The sequence below is a fragment of the Theropithecus gelada genome, chromosome 7a (genome assembly GCF_003255815.1).
Source record: "Theropithecus gelada isolate Dixy chromosome 7a, Tgel_1.0, whole genome shotgun sequence".
Taxonomy (NCBI): domain Eukaryota; kingdom Metazoa; phylum Chordata; class Mammalia; order Primates; family Cercopithecidae; genus Theropithecus; species Theropithecus gelada.
Window position 1 is genome coordinate 56750838 of NC_037674.1, and position 26336 is coordinate 56777173.

Below are 26336 nucleotides of genomic sequence, written 5' to 3' on the forward strand. Positions count from 1 at the left end.
TTGCATTGCATAGTACGTGGCATGACATAATTGCTCAATAAATCCATATTAAGTAAAAACAAAACAAATATCTCTATAGAGAAGAATTCAATTCACTATGCCACCTTCTCCATGAAGACTTCTTTGATCCTTTCAACCTGGAAGACATTTCTACCTGTTGGCTTCTGTTCACTCCACCTGTGCCTCCCTTTGAACCTGATACCCTTCTGATTTTTCATTCTACCAGCAAACTGCCTGGCACTCAGAAAGCGCTAAGTGGTCACCAAATGAAAGTTAGTTGAAAACGGAACTGAATTTGTTCACAGTCATACCAAAATAATCATTCTGGAATATACTTGCATCCAGGCAGCTTTTCCCTCACATTGTGAAAATAACATTCCTAGGAATCCAGAGAAAAACTTCAATCCTGAAACAGAATATTCTGTGTGGGTAGTATCTCCATCTTTCCCTGATTGTAGAGGTACATGGAATTTATTGTTGTCATTGTTGTCTTGAGGTTCTCAGAATTTTAAAGGCCCACGGTTGGGCTTTAAGGAACTTGAAAAGTCACCTAGCCCTTTAAAGCCACTTTATCTTAAGGGTTTAGAAATCATTGTCTAGAAAGACAGATCATTCATCAAGGTAAGTCAATGGCCAATAGAGTGGGTCCCATCTATACTAACTCTCTCTGTATAGACTTAGTGAGGGCTGATCAAGCTATGATACAGAGTAGGGCTTGATTGCTGAGCCTGATATGCAGGGAACAAGTAACTTAATAAACTCTCCTGGCTGAGTCTAGAAGGCAAGCACTATTCTCCCTCTTATTAATGAGCTGCAAAGCTCATAACCCTTAGAGAGTCTAAACCAGCCCAGGATATTGGGTCAGTGCTCTGAAGAGAGGAACTAGAAGCCCTGAAAAATACTTGGCCTGACTGTGGCGTTGGTCTCTTCCTGATATTCTCCTTCATCATGTCTAGGTCTGACTTAGGGAAGAATCCTCAAGTGCTGAGGGGATAGTGAGTATTTAGGAAGGACCATTCAGAACATATGTACTGAGTTCAGCAAGTCACTATCATAGTCACCAGGTCAGGGGTGCATGAGAGTAGTGAACTGGTACTACTTGCCCACAGTACAAGGCCTGGCACCTGGCAAAGACTTCCCAATCCACATTTGTTGGGTTGATATCGAGTCAAGTAAGCACACTTCACCAATGTGCTTGTCAAAACTGGAGTGATGCAGAGAAGATGGTAAGGTCCCTGTGCTAGGATGACATGCAAATCCATAAAGGGATACAAACATACACAGGAATGCCGGGCACAGTGGCTCACGCTTGTAATCCCAGCACTTTGGGAAGCCAAGGCAGGCAGATCATTTGAGGTCAGGAGTTCAGGACCAGCCTGGCCAACATGGTGAAACCCCCCCATCTCTACTAAAAATACGAAAATTAGCTGGGCATGTTTGTGCACACCTGTAATTCCAGCTACTCAGAAGGCTGAGGCAGGAGAATCACTTGAACCCAGGAGGCGGAGGTGGCAGTGAACCGAGATAACGCCACTGCACTCCAGCCTAGGCAACAGAATGAGACTCTAACTCAAAAACAAACAAACAAACAACAACAACAACAAAAATACACAGGAAAATAGTATCAAAACCCCAAAAGGAAGAATGTTCATCAATCTCAGAGGAGTGATTGCCACAGGGACCAGCACTGGGTGGGGTTCAAAGGAAACTTGATGTGTGTCTATTATGTACTGTGTTTTATTTCTTCTCTTTCCTCTCTCTCTTTTTTTTTTTTTTTTTGACATAGGGTATCACTCTCTCACCCAGGCTGGAGGGCAGTGGGGCCATCATGGCTTACTGCAGCCTTGACTTCCTGGGCTCAAGCAATTCACCCACCTCAGCCTCCTGTGTAGCTGCTGGGATTACTAGCATGCGCAACCACTCCCCACTAATTTTTTTAATTTTTTTGTAGAGTTGAGGTTTCATTATGTTGCCTAGGCTGGTCTCAAACTCCTAGGCTCAAGTGATCCTCCCACCTCTGCCTCCCAATGTTTTATTTCTTAACCAAAAACAGAAAATAAAGGAGGAACTGAAACAAATATGATAAAAAGTATTTATTAATTGTAGGCAATGGATACGTTGGTATTATATTAACCTCTGTAATTCTCTGAAGATTTGAGGTTTTTAAAAATAATATTGCAGCAGTGTGCTACAAAAGTCATTATTTTTGTTTCCGTTTTGGCTCCAGCATGGAGGATTCCCAAGACTACTCTCAAGTTTAATGATTTGGTAGAAACTCGTAGAACTCAGAAAAGTTGTGATACTTACAGCCTCAGTTTATTAAAGTGAAAAAATACAGATGAAAATGGCAAAGGAAGCCAGGCTTGGTGGCTCACGCCTGTAATGCCAGCACTTTGGGAGGCCGAGGCGGTAGAGCATGAGGTCAGGAGTTCAAGACCAGCCTGGCCAACATGGTGAAACCCCATCTCTACTAAAAGACAAAAAAAATTAGCCAGGCGTGGTGGCGGGCACCTGTGATCCCAGCTACACAGGAGGCTGAGGCAGGAGAATCGCTTGAAAACCCAAGAGGCAGAGGTTGTAGTGAGCTGAGATCATGCCTTTGCACTCTAGCCTGGGCGACAGGGTGAGACTCTGTCTGAAAGAAAGAAAGAAAGAAAGAAAGAAAGAAAGAAAGAAAGAAAGAAAGAAAGAAAGAAAAAGAAAGAAAGAGGCAAAGGAAAACGGTGCCTTAGGCAGAGTCCAGGACAGCCCATGTATGAGCTTCGCACTATCCTCTCCTAGAGGAGTTGTACAGAGAGTACTTAATTCTCCCAGGAACAACGTGTGGTGGTACACACAAAGTACGGCCAACCACAGAAGCTCATCAGAGAGTTTTCGTGTCCAGGATTTTGTTATTCAGTCTCTGGCCTCCCCCAAGGTCAAACACAGTGCGGCCTAAGGCCCGCATCATAAATCACATTACTAACATTAAGTCATCTGACGTCGTCCAAGACCTCAGGTATACAAAGGCCGACCCTTTCTTTGGAATGTGCAGGGGTTAAACACCATAAGCCTGTGAGTTAATCCTTTATTACACAGTCCCCAGACAAGCCAAAGTGAGATGCAAGACCTCTGCCTGGATTTGCAAAAGATTTTGTGACCCTCAGCCAACTACCTACCTCAAGCCTATGGAACATTTGGAGAGATGGCGGTGGTTGGAGAGCCTTCAGTTTTCTTAAGCTCCTCACTTCAAGCTTAAGAAAATGGGCTCCAGGGGCCGGGCGCGGTGGCTCAAGCCTGTAATCCCAGCACTTTGGGAGGCCGAGACGGGCGGATCACGAGGTCAGGAGATCAAGACCATCCTGGCTAACACGGTGAAACCCCGTCTCTACTAAAAAATACAAAAAACTAGCCGGGCGAAGTGGCGGGCGCCTGTGGTCCCAGCTACTCGGGAGGCTGAGGCAGGAGAATGGCGTGAACCCGGGAGGCGGAGCTTGCAGTGAGCTGAGATCCGGCCACTGCACTCCAGCCCGGGCGACAGAGCCAGACTCCCTCTCAAAAAAAAAAAAAAAAAAAGAAAGAAAATGGGCTCCAATCAGACCACTAGAAATCACAATATGTGTCTCCTGAACCTTCAGAAACCAACAGACTGGTGACTGATTTGCACCTGAGATAGCTAGTTTAGGAAAGACTGGCTTGTGGGAACTTGGCTCTGGGAACAGGCTTTGGGATTTGACTGCCCTCCCAGATTTTGATGAGACAAAGAATAGGTGCATATTTCTAGTGGAGAGAGGAAGAGCAAACCAGTTCAGGACCTTCTTGGAAGCTGTGGGACTGGACCACAGCATTCTTAGGGGCTAAGGAAGGCGCTGTAAGCAGCCAGCCAGAGAAAAAGGTATCGGCTCAAAAACAGGAAGTGGAGGGGTTTTTGAAGAATCTTTTAAAGTCCCATGGAAGAGAAAGAGTTAACTTTGAACTCTGCCAAGTCTGGGGAAGACATAAGCCAACTCACTATAGTAGTCAACTTTAAAAGTTCCTGGCCTCATACAGTGGTGCACACTGTAGTCCCAGCTACTTGGGAGGCTGAAGAGGGAGGATGTCTTGACGTAAGGAGACTGAGACTGTAGTGAGTTACAATTGTACCACTGCACTCCAGCCTGGGCACAGAGCAAGAAGGTGCCTAAAAAAGAAAGAAAGAAATTTCTGTCCATTTTCTCCTCTACATTCTGCCCTGATCTAACTTCAGAGAGTCAGAAACTGGTTAGTAGGGTGCATGAGAAGAACTAGGTGAAGAAAGAGAATTTTCTTTTGACTACAGGCCTATATAGATCAAAGCTGAGGAAGTAAAAACATTCAACTTTGAATGAAGTGCAAAATTCTAATTATTAATGAGACTGGAGATTTTAATTAATAACCTGGTACTATTTGGGAAACAGAGTGACAAGAGAAACTTTTTCACTATTTTCCCTCCTCTGTGCTTCCGTTCTAGTAATTTCCTTGACTTGTCTCCAAGTATACTAATCTTATTTCCTGCTATGTGCAGTCTACTGATAAGTTATTCTAATAAATTTCTAATTTCAGATATTGTTTTCTATTTCTAAAGTGTCTACCTGGTTTATTAAGAATATAGTTTAGTTTTCTATTGAAATGTTTATTCTTTTACCCATTTCATACTTTTTTCCTCTGTTTTCTAAAAAATATTAATCAAAAGAAGTTATTGTGTGCTAACTCCAATACCAGGGTCATCTCTGAGTCTGCTTCTATTGACTGTTTCATTTCTTAGTAATTGGTCTCTTTTTTCCTACCTCTTTGTGTGTCTGATAATTTTATTGTGTGCCAAATGTTGTAGATGGTACATTGCAGAGGCTCTGGATTATGTAATATTCCTTAAGAGACTGTTAAATTTTTTTTTTTTTTTTTTTTTGAGACGGAGTCTCGCTCTGTCACCCAGGCTAGAGTACAGTGGCGCGATCTCCGCTCACTGCAAGCTCCGCCTCCTGGGTTCACGCCATTCTCCTGCCTCAGCCTCCCGAGTAGCTGGGACTACAGGCGCCGCCACCTCGCCCGGCCAATTTTTTTGTATTTTAAGTAGAGACGGGGTTTCACCGTGTTAGCCAGGAGAGACTGTTAAATTTTGTTCTTGCACAAAGTGAAATCACCAAATGATCACTTTGATCATGTTGAGACTTGAGGATTGGTTTTAGGCTTAGTTAGGGCAAGTCTTTTATAATTTTGCCCTAGTTTCTAAAGTGTACCCCTTACCTCTAAAAAATGGTTCTTATTCCTATGGTATGATCTTTCTAGAGTCTCAACTGAGAGCTCACATGTTAACAAAGTACATCTACTCTGGGTACTCCCGAACTTCAAAATCTTCCCAGCACTGTCCAGTACTGAGATCTTTACTCTCTAGCCTTCTGGTCACCTGGAATCTCAGCCTACCCATGCATCTTTTATGATTCAGTCAAACATATGATGGAATTTGTGTGTGTGTGCAGGTTTTTTTCACTCCTTTTCTGAGACTTTCTTCTTACAAATACACTGACCCCAGCAGCCTACACAGTCGTGAACTCTAATCTCTATTTCTTTCACCCAGCAGGATTCCTGCTCTTTGCTTGGGTTCTGTTTCCCTGCACCATGGCTTGGAGATAATTTCAAGAGTTTCAGTCCAATCATCAAATGTTCCCTCTGTCTAACTCCATATAAAGGCTGCAGAAAGGACAGAAATTGGGGAGGAGAATTGCATAGTTATCCCAGAAAGGCAGTAACCCAGATAGAAAGAGGAAGAGCACTGGGAATTAAATATAATGAGAGCAGTTTTCTTTTTTTTTTTTTTTTTTGAGACAGAGTCTCGCTGTGTTGCCCAGGCTGGAGTGCAGTGGCGTGATCTCGGCTCACTGCAAGCTCCGCCTCCCGGGTTCACGCCATTCTCCCGCCTCAGCCTCTGAGTAGCTGGGACTACAGGCGCCCGCCACCACGCCCGGCTAGTTTTTTGTATTTTTAGTAGAGACGGGGTTTCACCATGTTAGCCAGGATGGTCTCGATCTCCTGACCTCGTGATCCACCCGCCTCGGCCTCCCAAAGTGCTGGGATTACAGGCTTGAGCCACCGCGCCCGGCCAAGAGAGCAGTTTTCATGTGTTATGGTATATCCAGATACCAAAAGATTTTGGCTCTAGTGTAGAGAACATAATACCAAGGTAAGAAAAGAACAAAGAAAAACCTGGAAAGATATTCCAGTTATATTTGTGTTAGACTTCTCAAATTGACTTAGGAATTGTGCATTTGAATGTAGTTTCAGGTTTAAATCTGAAAGGGTAAAGTTTCTAGCAACCAATAAGGACAGAGAAGGTATAAGTATCCACCTAACTCCTCCATCCTCTGAAACAGAAGATAACAAAGAGTTTGAAAAGATAGGAAGACATTTTGGCTTAGTCCAAGATTTGGCAACCAGCTCAGGAATGTAAGGACCAAAATGACCAAAAAATCAAGTCATGGGAAACAGCTGAAAGAAGAGACTGCAGTTGTTTATTAAAGCCATTACAGTAATTTTTGATGTTTAAGATTATGCAAATGAATTTTGATCTTTTCCAATAGGAATATGAACAGAAGGAATAAATAAGATATTTAATTTTAAAAAATACAAATGGCAAAAATCATAAGAAGAAAAGTTTAAATAAAAGCAGAATAAAACAACTAGTTACCATTTTTTAAACCTATAAGCATAGCATAGAAATTAAGTATGGAATAATTTAAATAATGAGCAATTCAAACAAGACAAATGTCCCCAGATCGGTAGATTGCTTAAATAAGTTATGATGAATTAAAGAGCTGTATGGATATGATCTTATCTTGGCAGAAATAGAATTATTTGAACATATATGCATATATATATACATGTGTGATCTAAATAATATATGTTAATGTGTTAGTGACAGTTAACATTACAGAGTGGGATTATGAGTTTTCTTTTTGTTCTTTTGCTTGTCTGTATTTACATATTACAATGAATATATAATGTTTTTGTAACAAGAATTCCTCTCCCATCAACACCAAAAAATCTGGTATTTTTTATGCATGAAAAGTTTTTTCTTACTTAAAATTATCAATTTATTTTACACTAATTATACCTGCTTTGCTTGTTTGGCTTTGTTTCCACTTTGTGGACAGGGGTAAAGAAATGTCACTGTTTTAACATCTGTAAGATGGGGATAATACATATCTCAGCGGGTTACTGCCTGTGTCTAGCAATAAACTCTTTGCTGTTTAAATCAAACTCCACTGTTGAATTTAGATTGTTTTGGCTGATGAAGGCCAGGAGAGGAGATCAAGATACCTTCTTTGACCCCATTGTCCCATCCAAGCCACTCCAGTTTTCTCTCCTCCTTCCTTCACAACACCCAGCTCCTTCCAACTCATTCCTTCCAACTGTCTGACCTGGCACCTACTCCCTGCAGTCACCAGCTGATTTCCTGGTCACTCCTGTATTTATAAAGGAATTGAACTGGCCTCCTGGCTTACTGTCTTCCTCTCTAACCTCAGGTGGGCTTTAATTCTTGGTGATTTCAGTCTTAACTCTTCATTCCCTTAGCCCTTCAATTCCTTAACCTCCTTCCCTCACCCCAGCACAACCCCTTCTTCCCATTGCCATACTTTAGACCAAGTACTCCTGGTAAATTCACCTTTTCTGAAACTTTCCTTTCAAACATCTTTCTCTCTTCCAAGCTTACTTTCTCTAATACCCCACTTCAACAATTATTTGACTAAATCCATTGATTTCCCCTCCTTCTTTTCCACATTAAATTTTCAGTATCCCATTACCTCCCTCAAGTCTTCATTTCTCATGATTACAATCAGTTCCTTAAAATGCCTTCATCTCCTCTGTGCCTTTTCCCCTTTATCATATTTACCTGGCAGAACTCCAACCCTGGGTGAATGCAACTCTTAGATTTCTTTGTACTAGTATCCAATTATCTGTCACCAGAGAAAAGGCGCAGAACCTGGGTGACCAGTTCAGCTTAGACTTCATAACCACAAACAAAACAGGTAACCAACACCACGTGGCAAGCTCATTCCATTTCCTTAGTATATTTTCTTTTTTTTCCCTTTATATCACGTTGATGACCAGGTGCACCTTCAGAAGTTCTGTCCACTGAGAGGCTATCTGTTCCCTTAAGGCTGTTTTCAGGGCCACTCTTGAGTGGGACAATAGTGGCAGCAGTCCATCTTTGGCTTGAACCAACATACTGAGCTGACTGATTCATGATCCAGGTTTGGATTTTTCCCTCCTCTATCAGTGGTTGTGGAGAACCTTCCCCAGGAGGTCATGGTGCGAGCAATTGCCTTGGTACAACAGAAGTAAATAACTAGTTAAAGCCATTATAGTAATTTTTGATTTTTAAGATTATGCGAATGAATTTTGATCATTTCCAATAGAAATATGAACAGAAGGAATAAACAGGATATTTAACTTAAAAATACAAATGGCCAAAATCATAAGAAAAAAGTTTAAATAAAGGCAGAATAAAACAACTAGTTACCATTTTTTAAACCTATAAGCATAGAATAGAAATTAAGCATGGAATAATTTAAATAAGCAGCAACTGAAACAAGACAAATGTCCCCAAATGGGTAGATTGCTGAAATAAATTATGATGAATTAAAGAGCTGTATGGATATATATACACACACACACACATATATACAGTTTCACACACATATAGACACACATATATACAGAGGTGTGTGTGTATATATGTATGTATGGAGATATATATACACACACACACACACACACACACACACACACCCCTATATACAGGTTCTCGCTCTGTCACTCAGGCTGGAGTACAGTGGCATGATCACAGCTCACTGCAGCTTTGAACTCCTGGGCTCAAGTGATCCTTTCACCTCAGTTTCCCAAGTAGCTGGGACTACAGGTGCACACCACCACACCAGGCTAATTTTTTTATTTTTATTTTTTGGAGAGATGGAATCTCACTATGTTGCCCAGGCTGGTTGTGAACTCCTGGCCTCAAGCAATCCTCCTGCCTCAGCCTCCTAAAGTGCTAGGATTACAAGTGTGAGCCACCATGCTTGGCCTAGTAGATGTTCTATTTGTAGAACTTACTTGTGCACTGCAGACCTGTCCAGGCCTGATCTCAAATGTACTATTTTCATTGAGCACTGCTGTTGTGCCCAACCTACCTAATGACTTGTTGGGTGTGCCAGTGTCCAAAACCTGATGCATGGTCTCAAATGGGACCCTGTAACACACAGGATCCGCTTCTCAAATGGTGACAAATTCTCTGCTGCAAATGGCATGGCCTTGCTCCAGAACCCTGGGGTGCTGTGCTGGACCTCCCTACCTCACACAATGTCCTTACCTACTATGAAATCCTTTGGTGCCATGGATTAATTACAGCAGTGACATGGTTTGGCTGTGTCCCCACCCAAATCTCATCTTGAATTGCAGCTCCCACAATTCCCATGTGTTGTAGGAGGAACCCAGTGGAAGATCATTGAATCATGGAGGCAGTTTCCCTCATACTGCTCTCATGGTAGTGAATAAGTCTCATGAGATCTGATGGTTTTATATAGGGAAACCCCTTTCACTTGGCTCTCATCCTCTTTTCTTGTCTGCCACCATGTGAGATGTGCCTTTCACCTTCCACCATGATTGTGAGGCCTCCCCAGCCATGCGGAACTGTGAGTCCATTAAACTTCTTTTGTAAAATTGCCCCAGTCTTGGGTGTGTCTTTATCAGCAACATGAAAATGCACTAATACAAGCAGTCACATGCTGCAAGTGGCAAGGCTGGTTGTATCACATCCCGAATCTAGATCAGAATTCTCCACTGCTCTGGGCTCTGGTCAGGAAGTCCCAGCCATTGGAATTGATTCTCGTCTCTCTTATGGGACCGTGATAAGACCCAGGAGGCACATGGGCAAGAAAATGAGAGGTGGAGACGTTAGTTCCTGATTGCTCTTTTTTGCCATTTCCCCCCCAAAAACTAGTATTTTTTTTTTTCCATACAATATCTGTTTCAGTAATGACCCATCTCTTTTCTCCTTTGTAAATAGAGCGTACCTTTCCTTTGAGCTGTACCTCCAGGTATGTACTATTCTGTGTATCCCACCTTGATACTAAGTATGTTCCAGTTTAATGACTGACAGCACATTGAAATAGCTCATTCATCTAGGATATTCTTTTCAACATTTATTTGTATTGGATTTAGGAGGAACTAAGAATTCCTGTGTTAGCAGTTGGGAATGTAAAGTTAATTTTTTTGTCATCTGCCATTTCTTTAAAAAGTCTAGGCCAGCGCTGTTGGATAGAAACACAATGTGAGCCACATATATAAGTTTACATTTGCTAATAGCTACATTACAACAACCAAAAAAAAAAAAAAAAGAAAAGAAAAAAGAAAGAAAGAAAGAAAGAAAAAAAAAGGAAACAAAGAAACAGGTGGAAGCCAGGGAGCCAGGTGTTGGGGCATGTGTCTATAGTGCCAGCTACTCAGAAGGCTAGTGTAGGAGTATCGCTTAAGCCCAGGAAATTAAGGCTGCAGTGAGCCAATATCACACTACTGCCCTCCAGCCTGGGTGACAGAGCAAGGCCCTGTCTCTTAAACAAACAAACAAACAAAAACTTACAGAAGGAGCAGGATTGAAAAAACTAAGTAAATAAATAGGGAGAGGGAGAGAGGTGAAGTCAATTTTAATTTTTTTTTTTTTTTTTTTGAGAAGGAGTCTCACTCTGTCACCCAGGTTGGAGTGCAGTGGTGCAATCTTAGCTCACTGCAAACTCCACCTCCCAAGCTCAAGCGATTCCCCAGCCTCGGCCTCCGTAGTAGCTGGGACTACAGGTGCGTGCCACCGCCTCTTACTAATTTTTGTATTTTTAGTAACGACAGGGTTTTACATTTTTGGCCAGACTGGTCTTGAACTCCTGACCTCAGGTGATCTACTCGCCTTGGCCTTCCCAAAGTGCTGGGATTACAGGCGTGAGCCACTGTGCCTGGCCAATTTTAATATATGTAATCCAAGATATCTAAAATGTTTTCTTTGTTCCCCTTTATTTTTAAATTTTTTTAGAGACAGGAGTCTTGCTCTGCTTCCCAGGCTGGCGTGCTCTGGGGCAGTCATCGCTCACTGTAGCCTTGAACTCCTGGGCTCAAGAGAACATCCCATCTTAGCCTCCTGAGTAGCTGGGACTACAGACGTGAGCCACCACACCTGACTTAAATATTTTCAACATTTAATCCTAGCCACCTTTCAAGAGCTTAATAGTTGAATGTGGCTAGCGGCTATCATATTGGAGAGTTCTGATCCAGACTCATTCCCAGTAATTCTTCATACCCAAGCAGAACTTTAGAGGCTACAAAAATCTCCCTACACCTTCTCTAGTTTGTTTCTTGAAAATGTGATCAATGGATTTATGACCTCCCCGTTGGAGATCAGAAACTGAAGATCAGAGATATGAACTGATTTTCCCGAGATAACCCAGCGAGCCTGAAAGTAGCAGAGGTGGAGCCATTCAGTCTAATTCTGGCTATTCAGTCTAATTCTGCAATGAACAGAGCAGTAATTCCTAAACTTGTCTGTATATTCAAATCACTCGGAGATCTTTAAAAATTTCCTAAGTCCAGCCACACCCTAGATGAATTAAATCTCAAGATCTGGGGTGGGACACAGACATCATTAGTTTCTGAAGCTCCCTGATGGTTTCACTGGGCAGCCACTTTTGGGAATCACTAGTATACATTCTTGTTCCTCAAAGTGTGGCCCGTGGACTCACAGCATCAGTGTCACTGGAGAGCTCGCCTGGTCAGAAAGCCATCTTCTCAAACCCACCCCAGACCTCCTGAATCAGAACCTGCCTTTAACAGGGTCTTCCAGTTGATTCCAGTGCATGATAAAGTTTGAGAACTCTAAAGCATAGCATACTTCTTTTTTTTTTTTTTTTTTTTTTTTTTGAGACGGAGTCTCGCTCTGCCGCCCAGGCTGGAGTGCAGTGGCCGGATCTCTGCTCACTGCAAGCTCCGCCTCCCGGGTTCACGCCATTCTCCTGCCTCAGCCTTCCGAGTAGCTGGGACTACAGGCGCCCGCCACCGCGCCCGGCTAGTTTTTTGTATTTTTTAGTAGAGACGGGGTTTCACCATGTTAGCCAGGATGGTCTCGATCTCCTGACCTCGTGATCCGCCCGTCTCGGCCTCCCAAAGTGCTGGGATTACAGGCTTGAGCCACCGCGCCCGGCAGCATACTTCTTTTAGATGAAATAAAATATAGTCCAGTACATTTTCATTATGGGGTTTATTGAGAAAGGCAGTAACCATGGCTTCATATTGGTAGCCATTATGTTTTCATTAAATTAATATTATATAATTAGGGTGCTGCTTTCTTGGTTTTATTATGACTGTATTTCTGAATGATTATTATACATTCCCTTTCTATTACACAGAATTGATGTAGGAAGACTAGAGAAACTGCCCTGAATCTCTTTCCATGCATTTCTCTCAACCTTTAAATGCATCTTTATTTAACAACAAAAGTTCAACTTTTTCCCCCTCATTCAATCAGCAGACTTTTACCAAGAACTTATACTGTATATGATGTTGAGAGGTGAGATGAGAAATAAAAAAACTGCTTCAAGTATTTTTGTATGTTTTCAAGAGGCTTACAGTTTGTAGCAAAAAGCTAGCACATGCACCCAAATGGCTCTAAAATAAGAGAATATGAGGCACATCATGAGGGTGTGTAGACAAGGTGCCCTGTGATTCAGGAATAGGAGAGGCCACTTCCTGCTACTAGGATTAGGAAAATTGCCATGAAGGAGGTGGCCTTTGTGTTAAAGGATTTGGACATTCAGTGGGGAGGGAAGCTGTCTTTACAAGAGAGAACAACCTCCCAGATGGCTTCAATCATTAGGTGAATACTGATGTGTATTAGTCAGAATGCCTGGTAGTAAGGGACTGATATCCTACTCAACCTGGTTAAAGCTGGAAGGAAGATTTTGGGCTCAGAGAATCTACAGATGGAACAATCAAACTGTGGAGAGGACTCTGGAACATTGGGAACTACAGACTCAAAAGCTTCCAGGACTCTTTCTTCCTATTTTTTTCTTTATGTCAGTTTCATCTTTTCTTCCTTTAGTCTGGCTTGCTCAACATGAAAGAAGCATGGCTGCAAACCATTCCTATCTATGTATTTACATCCTACACCTTCCAATACCAGAGAGTGAAATCCCAGATATTTGGTAGCTGCTTCAAAATAGTATGACAAGGGAGGAAAAAGATGGACGTATGGGTGAACCAAGATTGGCCAATGAATCATTGTTGAAGCTGGGTATTACACAGATGGGAGTTTGTTATGCTATTCTGTTTGTTTGTTTTTCTAAGACCCAGGACAACACACTGACTGTTGTTATGCTATTCTATAGACTTTTGTACATGTTGGATGTTTAAATTTTAAAAACATTACCATGAAGGAATCATACTTAGCTTCTCTTGAGTCAGACACCTGCCTCTGGATCAGGCAGCAGTGGCCAGGGGATGTGGTGATGTGGTGATGGAGGAACGCAGCAGCTCCAAAGACAGCCTCATGGTGGGGACTGTGGGGGAGCTGTTCCCGGAATAAAGGAGGCTCTATTTTCAGAAGAAAGGAGGGGAGGCCTCCAGGGCAGAGATGATTGATTTATGGTGACTCCAACTTGTTATTACCAGCCTCCATTTCTCTCTCCTGGGCTCTAGGCCCATGTTTCTGAGAATCATCAGATTGTCCCAACTGGATGTCCCTGGGCACCTCTCAATTGACACATTTAAAATCAGACTCTTCATCATCTGGTGTTCCTGCAGTGTTTTCATCTTCCACTCAGTACTCTAACCAGAAATTTCTGAGTCATGTTCAACTGATCCTGCTTCCTCACGATCCCCATATTTCAGTTTTGTCATATCTACTTCTGAAATAATGATTGACTCCATCCCTTCCTCCTTATTTCCAGCTTCACTACACCAGGTCAGAAGTCTCCTAACCTCAAGTGCTCCAAAGTCCACACCACCTCATACAACACATCACAACTTTCTACAACACCTATTTAATCTTTTCATCCCTGGGCTTCAAGTCTTCAAGAATTCCTTGTGGTCTCATAACAAACATAAGGTGTCATGACCTTAAGCTCTTATAAGGTTGTTAAAAATCAGGTCTTAGATTACTTTTAAAGCTTTAAAGCTTCTCATCTCACAGTATTGTATACAGTATAAGTGCTCAGTAAAAGTTTGCTGATTGAATCAGGGGAAATGAAAGTTTAACTTTTGTTGGAAAGCAAAGGTGCAGTGCCATTTAAAGCCATTTATACACAATGGGCTACACACAACATGCACATCTAATTCTCCTGTACTTTTGCTTATGGTTCTTCCTTCTATTAATTTATTAGTCATAATTAACAAATAATTGTGTATTTTTGTGAAGTACAATGTAATGTTTTGATCTCTAATGTATGCATTGTAGAGATTAATCTAGCTCATTAACATATCTATCACTTTACCAACTTACCACTTTTTTGTGGTGAGAATATTAAACATCTATACTTTTAGCAGTTTGGAAATATACATTATTATTTCTTTTTTTATATGGTTTTTATTTTATTTGACTTTTTTTTTTCTTTCTTGACATGAGGTCTCACTCTGACACCCAGACTGGAGTGCAGTGGTACAATCTCAGCTCACTGCAGCCTTGGTCTTCCACACTCAAGTGATCCTCTCACCTCAGCCTCCCAAGTAGCTGGGACCAAAGGCACGTGCCACCATGCCAAGCTAATTTTTAGTATATTTGGTAGAGACAGAGTTTCACCACGTTGTCTGGGTTGGTCTTGAACTCCTGAGCTCAAGAGATCCACCCACATTGGCCTCTCAAAGTGCTGGGATTACAGGCATGTGCCACCGCGCCTGGCCCTGAAATATATGTTGTTATTAACTGTAGTCACCATGCAGTTCAGTAGATCACTACGTTATTTCTTATCTCCAGTTTAAATGAAAGTTTGTACCCTTTGATTAACATCTCCCCTTTCTCTATCCCTCCATCTCTGCGAAGCCTCTGGTACCCACCCTTCTTTCTACTCTCCATTTGCATGTGATTGAACTTTTTTAGAATCCACATATAAGTGAGATGATACATTATTTGTTTTTCTGAGCCAGGCTCATTTCACTTAACATGATGTCCTCTGATTCCATTTGTGTTGTCTCAAATGACAGACATTCCTTGTTTTTTAAAGGTTGTATATAGTATTCCATCGCGTGTGTATATATCACATTTTCTTTATTCATTCGTCCACTGCTAAACACTTAGGTTGCTTCCTATCTTGGCTGTTATGGATAATGCGGAAATAAACAGAGGTGTGCAGATCTCTTAGATGTTCCAGTTCCAATTCCTTTGGATATATACCCAAAAACAGAATTGCTGAGTCGTATGGTAATTCTATTTTTGGTTTTTTGAGGAACCTCCGCATTATTTTCCAAAATGACTGTACTTGCTCCTTTTTGATTATGAACACATGGGCTCAATTCTACAAGATTGGGCTTAAAACTCACCTCCTTCAGGAAAAGTCTGACTTCTTCAGTAGTCACTTCCTCTTTTGTGCTCTTAGACGCCCTTTTAGTATGGCACTTCTAATGCCATGCAGTAATTATCTTTTTTTTTTTTTTTTTTTTTTTGCCTTCATATCCTCCTCCCTGGCAAAAGCCCAGTTTTAATCATCATGATGTATCTCTTGTACATAATGCAATGAGAAAACATTTTAAAAATAAATTTGAAAGCTACAACACAGAATAATAGGCCCTCTTGGTTACAAGGGATCCCAGCATTCTAGTTCAGCCATCTGTGACAGATTAGACTTTGACATAATCAGCTCCAGTGAAGGGAACTCTCTCCTGAGGAAGCCCATTCTATTTCTGGAGAACTCTTATAAGGTTCCTCCTTGTTCTGAGCCTTGAATCCTTCTCTCTGCAGTTCTTGCCAATTAGTCCAAGTTCTATTTCTTGGAACCTCCTGAATGACTGTTGGACTTCAGAAATCAGCTCTCCTGTTCTTCAAACTAAGCATTGAACATTCTTTCAAGGACTGCTCACAAGGCACAGGTTGAATTTCTAAGCTCCTGCACATGCTTCAGCTTGTCTCAGTCTCTCTGGATATGTGGCTCCAGAATTGTGTATTATACAGGTGTGGTCTGACTGGAATAGGACATCAACAAGGAAGACTCATGAGTAAGAAGACTCATGAGCAATATTGAAGGCACGGCTGATGTTGTGCAACGAGATACCAATTTCCATAGCCAAGCAGAGCAGCCCACGATGAAGAACAAAGGAGACAGGTGTTTGTGTTTTTATTTATTTTGAGAGTGGATGTTGCTCTGTCACCCAGACTGAAGCACAGTGGTGTAATCACGGCTCACTGCAGCGTCAACCTCGTAGGCTCAGGTGATCTTCCTCCCATCTCAGCCTTCCAAGTAGCTGGGACCACAGGTGTACACCACCACACCCAGCTATTTTTTTTCATTAATATTTTTTGTAGAGACATGGGTTTTGCATGTTGTTCACACTGGTCTCGAACTCCTGGGCTCAAGCAATCCTCCCACTTTCTCCTTCCTAAGTGCTGGGAGGGATTACAGGTGTGAGCCACTGCACCTGGCCTGTTTGTGTTTATTCAGGGCTATGGATTGGCAAGGTAAGAATAGTGAAGGATCACAGAAAAGGAACCTCTCTGGAATTCCATTTCAACCATTTATATCATCTTCTTCACACGATCATCTTCAGAACAGTCCCCACATTCTTCAAAGACTTTGGCATCTAAAGTGAATTCGTTCAGACTTTCCTCTGTATGTTTTCAGAAGTTACTGATTTTTTAAAAATTTATCCCTTCTCCTTATTTGATGTGGCAAAGAGAAAGACACTTTTCACATTATTTTTCTAACAATATGTTGCTTAAAATTTGATAAACTAGTAATTCCTTTGAAATTACATGACAAAATAAAATAAACCTTATCTCATTAGATTTAAAAACATAAAATAGTGCCTGCTTCAGCAGCACATATGCAAAAATTGGAATGATACAGAGAATATTAGCATGACCCCTGCATGAGTATGACACACAAATTTGTGAAAAATAAGAATGAAAACATGAAATGGAGTGTCCAACTCACCCATGATTGGTGTTGTTCTGTAAACATGGGAGAATCAGACTCCAGGGCCGGGTGCCATGAAAGAAGGAATGGGCTTCATGGATCTCTACTCTTCACTCCAAGATTATGGGGGGTGGGAGGTGGGGATCGGGGAGATGTGTGGAACTCTCTCTTCTTAGAGTGCCCATTTCAAAATTACAGCAGGAGCAATTTATTAGACACAAAGAAGAAATTTCTGACTATCAGAGTCTCCAAATATTGCAACACTTCAACAACGTGAAACATTAACATCCTGTGAAATAGCAAACTGACACATGACTCCGGAAGGAATGTCCCTCAAGAGGGCTGAGATTAATATTCGTGTCCTGGAGATAGGGCGACCAGATCAGAAAGGCTTTAGATTGAAATTAGAAGAGGAGACAAACACCTAGATAGACTTGTGAAACCAGTTTTTATGGAAGACAGGTGTGACTTCTACAGGAAGAGCCTTATTTTGTAAATGAGTGAAATGTATTATTTCACTGGTAATAACGTGGACGTGAGATATAATATAGTATAGTACAAACAATCTTAGGAGGATAAGGTTACTTGGTCTGATAGGAATTCAAGAGTGGAATATGGGAATTAAAATACATCTTTAGGTCAGGCAAGGTGGCTCATGCCTATAATCCCAGCACTTTGGGAGGCTGAGGCAGGCATGGTGGTGGGCACCTGTAGTCCCACCTACTCAGGAGGCTGAGGTGGGAGGATCACTTGAGCCCGGGAAGTTGAGGCTGCAGTGAGCCAAGATTGCACCACTGCACTCCAGTCTGGGTGACAGAGTGAGAACCTGTGGCAAAAAAAAAAAAAAAAGCTTACAAATACATCTTTAGGCCAGGAGAGGTGGCTTATGCCTATAATCTCAGTGCTTTGGGACGCCATGGTGGGAGGATATCATCAGGAGGCCAGGAGTTCAAGACTAGCCTGGGCAATGTAGCAAAACCCCATCTACACACACACACACACACACACACACACACACACACACACACACAATATAGCAGGGCATAGTGGCGAGCTCCTGTAGTCCCAGCTACTTGAGAGGCTGAGGCAGGGCAGTTGCTTGAGCCCAGGAGTCTGAGGCTGCAGTGAGCTATGATCACACCACTGCACTTTAGCCTGGGCACCAAAGCAAGATGCTGTTTTATTTTATTTTATTTTTATAAAATAAAAGTATATTTTTTTATAATGACCAGTTAGAAGGGAAATTGCAATGCACCAAAGACCCACAGACCATGGCTATATATCAAGGGCCAGATGAGGCATTGGGCCCTAGGAATGTGATGATAATCGAGGCAACTATTCTTCCTGTCCTTGTGGAGTCTAATGGGGGTAAGAGAAGAGAGTATGGTCTCTTTAAGGGATTGAGAGAAGGTCCTGATGAGGTGGGAAATGGCTAAAGTTAGAGAGACAAGAAAGGGCTCAGAGGCCATATAATGGACTTTAGACCTTAGACCTTATCTTAATGTCAAGGGGATGTCATTAAAGGATTTGAAGCAGGAACAGGACATGAACAAATTTTATGGGGGACAAGAATTGAGGCAGAGCCTAGAAGTTAAGACAGCAATCTATGCAAGAAAGAGTTGTGGCTTGAGGCCAGGCAGGTGGCTCTCGCCTGTAATCGCAGCACTCTGAGAGGGTGAGGCAGGCAGATTGCTTGAGTCCAGGAGTTCAAGACCAGCCTGGACAACATGGTGAAGCCCCATCTCTACTAAAAATACAAAAAATTAGCCAGCCATGGTGGTGCTTGCTTATAGTCCCAGCTACTCAGGAGACTGGGGTGGGAGGATCACCTGAGCCCAGGATGTTCAAGCTTCAGTGAGCCAAGATCACGCCACTGCTCTCCAGCCTGGGTAACAGAATGAAACCCTATCTCAAAAAATAAAAATACAAATAAAAAAGAATTGTAGCTTGGATTAAGGTAGGGATGGATTCAATTATAGTCAGGATTAAAATTAGCAAGACCCAGACCAACTGGAAATACAGGGTGAAAAAGAAGAAGGAATCAAAGATAACACCAACATACCTAGCTCTGGCTTTCTGGGGAGTGCCATTCGCTGAGCTGGGAGCATGGAAGGAGGGCTCAAGTAGATGGGGAGGGGTTTGAGCTGAGCTCCATTTCAGCCATAATGAGTAGAAGGGGCCTGCAGCTCATTGGAGTGGAGATGCCTAGGAGGCAGGTGGAATTGCAGACTGAAGACATAGGAGAAGAGGTGGGTAGGTGTTCAAGATTTAGAAGTTGAGATTATCCAGGGAGAGGCCCAAGAATGAAATCATTCATCTAGACATAAATCTGTGAAAGGCCGGGTGTGGTGGCTCACACCTGTAATCCCAGCACTTTGGGAGGGCGAGGCAGGCCAATTGCATGAACCCAAGAGTTTGAGACCAGCCTGGGCAACATAGCAAGGCCCTGTCTCTACAAAAAAATACAAAAAATTAGCTGGGTGTGATGTGTGTGCCTGTAGTCCCAGCTACTCAGGAGGGGGGACTACTTCATTTATATCATCTTCTTCACACTATCATCTTCAGAACAGTCCCCTCATTCTTCTGGGCGGGGGGATCACTTGAGTCTGAGAGGCTGAGACTGCAGCAAGCCAAGATTGTGCCACTGTGCTTCAGCCTGGGTGATAGAGTGAGACCCTGTCTCAAAAAGCAGACAAAACAAATAAAAAACCACACCAAATCTGTGAAAAGGTACAGAAGGAAACTGCAGAGTACACACATATTTTTACATCAATCCCTTCTGTACTCATTCCACAGCAACATTTTAAAAATAAATTTATAATCTGGAAGTTTTAAATAAATAAATCTGTAGTCTGGAGGTTTAATCTGTCAAATTAAAAACATAATAGTCTTATTATGGGGGATTATTTAGGAATGTGGCTAACATCAAGATATGAATGAAGAATGGAGATATCTACAGTTTTTTTGTTTTTAATTTTGATTATTTATTTAAAGGCAGGATACCACTATGTCGCCCAGGCTGGTCCCAAAATCCTGGGCTCAAGCAATCCTCTCACCTCTGCCTTACAAAGTGTTGAGATTACAGGCATGAGCCACCGCACCCGGCCTCTGTTAACATTTCAAGAAAAGGTAATGTCCCGGTAATCCTAGCACTTTGGGTGGCCGAGGCGGGTGGATCGCCAGAGGTTGGGAGTTCAAGACCAGCCTGACCAACATGGTGAAACTCCATCTCTGCTAAATATACCAAAAAAAAAAAAAAAAATTAGTTGGGTGTGGTGGCGGGTGCCTGTAATCCCAGCTACACTGGAGGCTGAGGCAGGAGAATCACTTGAACCTGGGAGGCAGAGGTTGCCGTGAGTGGAGATCATGCCATTGCACTCCAGCCTGGGCAACAAGAGAGAAACTCCATCTTGAAAAAAAAGAAAAGGAAAAAAGGTAATGTCAGTATTGTAAACGCTGGAGTCCTGGTTATTGACCTAGGAATTGTTGACCTTTAGAGTGTAATCCTCATCCCTGATTTTTTGTAATTTTTTCTCATCTATTCAGGTCAGAGAAAAACTTTTCTAGTTATTTCACACTCAGATGGATTTGCCAAGAGCCTGAGGTACAATGGTGAACCCATTATCTTTTAGAACTGCCAGCTGGTGACTGGGGTCATATGCCATAAAGACAAACAGTTGGCGTCTAAGTCAAGACATTCTTTTTACTTAACAAACTCTTAAGAATGCTTAGCATCATTTCCTAGGTTAAAGCTGTATCTTAGACATTAATGGGATGCAAAATTATTTGACTTGCGTCTTTGCATAAAAGATCTTTGCCATGCTTCAGGGCATACCAGACACAATCACTCCATAATTATAGGATAGCTCTTGGGACTGGCTTCAATTAACCAAGCTGCTTCTCAGTTACTACTATATTACCCATATTTATAGCATTTGACATTTTCACAGTGCTCTTTAATCAGACTGTATGTAGGCTGACTTAATCTAAATCTCTCACATACTTGGGATACCAGATGTTCCTGTTTTCTGGACCTTCCAGATGGAGAAACAAGGCATGAATCAGTTGTCCGATGATGGCACCTGGGAGTTACAGTCCCAAGTCACTTGGGCAGGTCAGGGGTGGTTGAGCATGCATACTAAAGCAAAGTCCTGCTTGGCAAGGTTGGTTAGGTCAATGGGACACCAAGAAACTGTGCTAAACGTAAAAAGACACTGTCTTGAGTGCAAAGGTCCAAGGACTGGACGAGCCCAGCTAGTTCAATGGACTCAGGAGCCTAAAGTCCTTGCAACCACCAGGCTAACAAGGCAATGAGACGAAGCAAGGATGCCTCTTAGGGGCCTGCCAGACAGCCTCTCACAAGCACGGAAGTCAAGAAAAGTCTTGCGTTATTTCTAGAGAAATTCCAGGCATCTAGCTCGCACTGAGAAGTAAGTGAGCAACTTAATAAGCAAGAAAGTAATAGTAGCTTAAAACTATAGCCAAAGAAGTTAGAGTCACGAGATGTTTGGCTCCCCATGTAAGCTAAAGATAACATCTTACCATATCTCTCTGAGTTGTTTCAGAAACTTAAACCTCCAACAAATGGAACCACTGGCACATACACCTCAGATAAAGGGGAACTGAGGAATGAACTCTGATAAGAGTTCTTTGTTCTAAATTTCTTCCTGAAGGGCCTGGAGGAGGTCATGCCCACAAGCCAGAGTTTACATTCTTTTCTGTGGATCCAAAATTTTTAGATAAACTTCTGCCTCCTGAACCAACTGCAAATCAGAAAATATTTGAATCTACCTATGACCCGTGCCCTCCCTAACCCAGACGTCCTGCATTTCTAGGTCAAACCAATATATAGTTGCCATATATTGATTTATGACTTTGCCTGTAACCTCTGCCTCCCTACCTTTAAAAACTCTTACCTGTAATCCATCAGGGACTTCAGGTCTTAAGCATGAGCTGCCTCATTCTCCTTGCTGGGTGCCCTGCAATAAATGCGCCATTTTCTCTGGCTGCAATCCCAATGCTAGTGTTTGGTTTTGCTGCCCCAGGTGAACAGACCCCAGTTTGGTTCAGTAACAGCAAGAGATGTGAGTGGGCTTCTGCTACTACCTTTTAAAGTGAACAAACTTTGGCTTCCCTGTTCTTTATCCCCCAAGTCTAACAGTTTTCTGGGCTCTGCTGGAAGTTCTATCTCTTGTGACTGGACAGTGGCGATCAGGACCCAGAATGGAAAGTTGTCTGAATCTGAAATAGTGAATATGGGATGCCATCACCTTATTCCTGCTCATCACCCATAAGGGTTGGGCATGGACCCTGATCACAAAGATTCTGACAAAGTTTTATATCTATTTATGAGTGGTTAATTTTACCATTCTGATTGATAGCAACCCCAAAGAAATACTAGTGCAAATCACAATAGCCAGCACTTTCAATTACATCCACATGATTGAAAAGATAGCTATGCATCTATGCTATCCCATAGATGCATAGCTATATATGTAGTTACATGACTTTTGTTGTCTTGCTATCCTGGAAATCTACAGCAGAATCCCTATGGAAATGATAACCCTCTGTCATTCTATATCTGATTCACTAAGAACACATCTGCCCCTTCTAGCCCTCCAAGATTTTTTTCTTTCATTATAAACCATAAATCCTGTCCCCAAGTTTGTAGAGCTGGAAATCATTTGAATTTGCAGGCTGAATTTGTTAGAAATGTTTTTTTCGCAGTAAATATGAAATGAGATGAATGTTAAATTGTGCCGTGTTTTTTTTCTTCTTCTAATTTAATGGTGACTATTACGCTTAGGTCTTGCTTTCTTTCATTAGATGAGTCATTTTAAAGAAGAAAGATCTGTCCTGAGATTCTCTTCTAAAGTTCCATATTTGACCAAGCATAGCTGGCTGGTTTTGTAAATGTCATTACTAAGCAAAGTTATTTTTCAATGAGTGGCTTTCTGGTAACTCAACTGGGTCCTCAGTGCTGCTCCACACATGGTCACACATTGTCACATATTCCAAGGCAGTACTTCAAACCTCAGTGTTCCTTGTTAACCCATCCAAACTTTTCTATCTTCACTTATTCTTAGTAAATAGCTGCCCACACAGTTCAGTGACCAGGCAAAAACTTCTTCAACTTCCCTACTTACAGGCTCACACTCTTTATGTCTTCACAACTGACCTCACAGGTGAAACGTTGTCTTTGGTCAAGCCTGGTCCTCTATTTGTACTTTTGTTTCTCTACTGCCCTCCATCTCTTCTGGGCACATCAGGCATTCCCTCCTGAATTTTCCGTTTCTTCTCATTGTCTCCTTCCCCCAGCCTGCAAAACCACAAAGTCTCTTCTATCTTACCAAAGAAATACCCTTCCCTAAAAACAAAATATAGTCATGTTTCTCTTCCACCCTTTGCCACCAAGCTCCTCTAAAACATTCTACACCCATGTGGTGGGTCTAATAGTGTCCCAACAAAATTCATGTCCACCCAGCGATACAGAAGGAGATAGGGAAATACCGGGTAGAAGAGGGCAGTTCCCCAGCAAAGGCCCCACCCTCAAGCCTGAAGACTCGTGGCCCTAAATGAGGACAGGCATTTCTGTTTTCGTGTCCAAAAAGTTGCCTTTTGGCTCACCATGCTCCCTATCCCCCAAATAAACTCCAAATCCCAAGCTCCAGATGAGACCGGCAAGTGAGGAGACGAGCAGGCAAGTAGACCAGCAGACCAGCGACAGCGGAATGACATGGCAGAGAAAGAGAGAAGAGGAGGGATGTCTGGACACCAAGGGGATTTCGGCCGGGGGCGCTTGGAGAAGAGTCCGGCCACTGGGTTGACTGACTCCAGAGGAAGATCACCTCACTCCATTCCCCTTCTGGCTCCCCATCCATCTCTCTGAAAGCCACCTTCACCACTCAATAAAACCTTGCACACATCCTTCAAGCCTGTGTGTGATCTGATTCTTTCAGGATATTCTCTGGGTAAGAGCTTGGGATATAGAAGGCTGTCACACTGGCCCCCTCCCTGCCCTTGTGATAAGGCATAGGGTCCACTGAGCTAATTAATACACAAGCCTTTTGCAGATGGCAAAGCTAAAGGAGCACACTGTAACACATGCCCACCTGGGCTTTGGAAGTCACAGACACACCCACCCCTAGATGCTACTACGGGGCCAAGAGCCCAAAGCAGTCTCCCAGCCTCTGTATCTACCTGTCTGCATGCTCCCCCTAGGGGTTTGAGCTGCAGGGTGACCAAACAGGCAAGCCACACCCCTGTTTGGTCACCCCACACCCAAGTCAGGGAACTCTCCCATTTCACCAGGGCCTCAGAATGTGAGCTTATTTGGAAATAGAGTCTTTGCAGAATTAATTACTTAAGAATCATTAGATTTAAATAATCACAGATCTATGGTGGGCTCTAAATCCAATGACTGGTGTCTTTATAAAGAAAGGAGAGGGATATTTTGCTACTGAGAGACACAGAGAAGGCCACGTTAAGACAGAGGCAGAGATTAGAGCAATGCAGTCACAAGCCAAGGAATGTCTGGAGCTCCCAGAAGCTGGAACAATCAAGGAAAGATCCTTCCTTAGAGTCATCTGAGAAAGTATGGCCTGATACCGTTATTTCAGGCTGCCACAAGTGCAAGAGAATGAGTCTCTGATGCTTTAAACCACCCAGGTTGTAGCAATTTGTTATGGCAGCCCTAGGAAATTAATAAAATCATCCTTCCTCCTGCTTACCAGATGTTTGGGCAAGAATCATCACTGAAATTTTATTGAGCACCTAATGTATTCCTATTTCCAAGTTTATTTTCTGTTTTCTTTTATTTTTATTTTATTTTAAATAGAGACAGAGTCTTACTCTGTCACCCAGGCTGGAGTACAATGGTGCAATCATAGCTCACTATAATCAAATTTCTGGACTCAAGTGATCTGCCCACCTCAGCCTCTCCAGTAGCTGCGACTGCAGGCACACATCATCATGCTTGGCTAACTTTTTTAATTTTTCTAGTGACATGATCTCACTTTGTTGCCCAGGCTGGTCTTGGACTCCTGAGCTCAAGCGATCCTCCTGCCTCAGCCTCCCAAAGTCCTGGGACTGCAGGCATGAGCCACCATGCCCAGCCTATTCCAACTTCTTTATACATATATCTCATTTGATCTTTAGTCTCTTAGAGGTAGGGGCCATCATTATCCAAATTTTTTTTTTTTTTTTGAGACGGAGTCTGGCTCTGTTGCCCAAGCTGGAGTGCAGTGGCCGGATCTCGGCTCACTGCAAGCTCTGCCTCCCGGGTTTACGCCATTCTCCTGCCTCAGCCTCCCGAGTAGCTGGGACTACAGGCACCCGCCACCTCACTCGGCTAGTTTTTTTGTATTTTTTAGTAGAGACGGGGTTTCACCGTGTTAGCCAGGATGGTCTCCATCTCCTGACCTCATGATCCGCCCGTCTCGGCCTCCCAAAGTGCTGGGATTACAGGCTTGAGCCACCCTGCCCGGCCCATTATCCAAATTTATATAGATGAAGTAACTGAAGCTTAGAGTGCTTACAAGATCACACAGCTAAAGGGAAGAGTTAGGGTTCAGGCCCAAGTCTAGCAGACTCCGTAGTCCAAACTGTCAATCATAATCACAACTGGCCACTACATGATCCTCAAATTCTTGCAATTTGGATTCCACTCAAAATATGACAATTGTTCCTTAATAACTAACTGTAATGTTTTTCTGGCCCACTGTATAACATTTCACATATAGCTCTGTTGACCTAAAAAGAAGAGACTGAGGCACAAAATATAATTTGTTTATTTACACTTAGAGACAAGGTCTTGCTCTGTTACCCAGGCTGGAGTGCAGCGGTGCGATAATGGCTCGCTGCAGCTTTGAACGCCTGGGCTCAAGGGATCCTTCCACCTTAGCCTCCCAAGTAGTTGAGACAAGTGTGGGCCAGTGCTTCCAGCACAAAATATAATTTAAAGAATTTACTTGCGCCAAAGTAAGGGTAGCTTCTGGGAAGACCAAGACTCAGTTAATCTTGGGTGTGAGCTCTGCTTGGCCTTTGTTACAAGCAGGTTTTGTTTTTGTTTTGTTTTTGGATGGGGTCTTACACTGTTGCCCAGGGTGGAGTGCAGTGGCGCGATCATGGCTCACTTCACCCTCAAACTCCTTGGCTCAAGTGACCCTCCCACCTCAGCCTTGTAAG

The 26336-nt window shown here is 42.6% G+C and overlaps 2 non-coding genes across 2 annotated transcripts; both read left to right on the top strand.

Annotated features, from left to right (window-relative positions):
* The first annotated feature begins 1176 nt into the window (after nt 1-1176).
* Nucleotides 1177-1280, top strand: LOC112628089. The gene has a single exon (XR_003120270.1). It is a non-coding gene; the product is annotated as a U6 spliceosomal RNA (small nuclear RNA).
* Nucleotides 1281-17037: 15757 nt separating this feature from the next.
* On the top strand, nt 17038-17144 carry LOC112628237. Its single transcript, XR_003120398.1, has one exon. It is a non-coding gene; the product is annotated as a U6 spliceosomal RNA (small nuclear RNA).
* The last annotated feature ends 9192 nt before the right edge of the window (nt 17145-26336 follow it).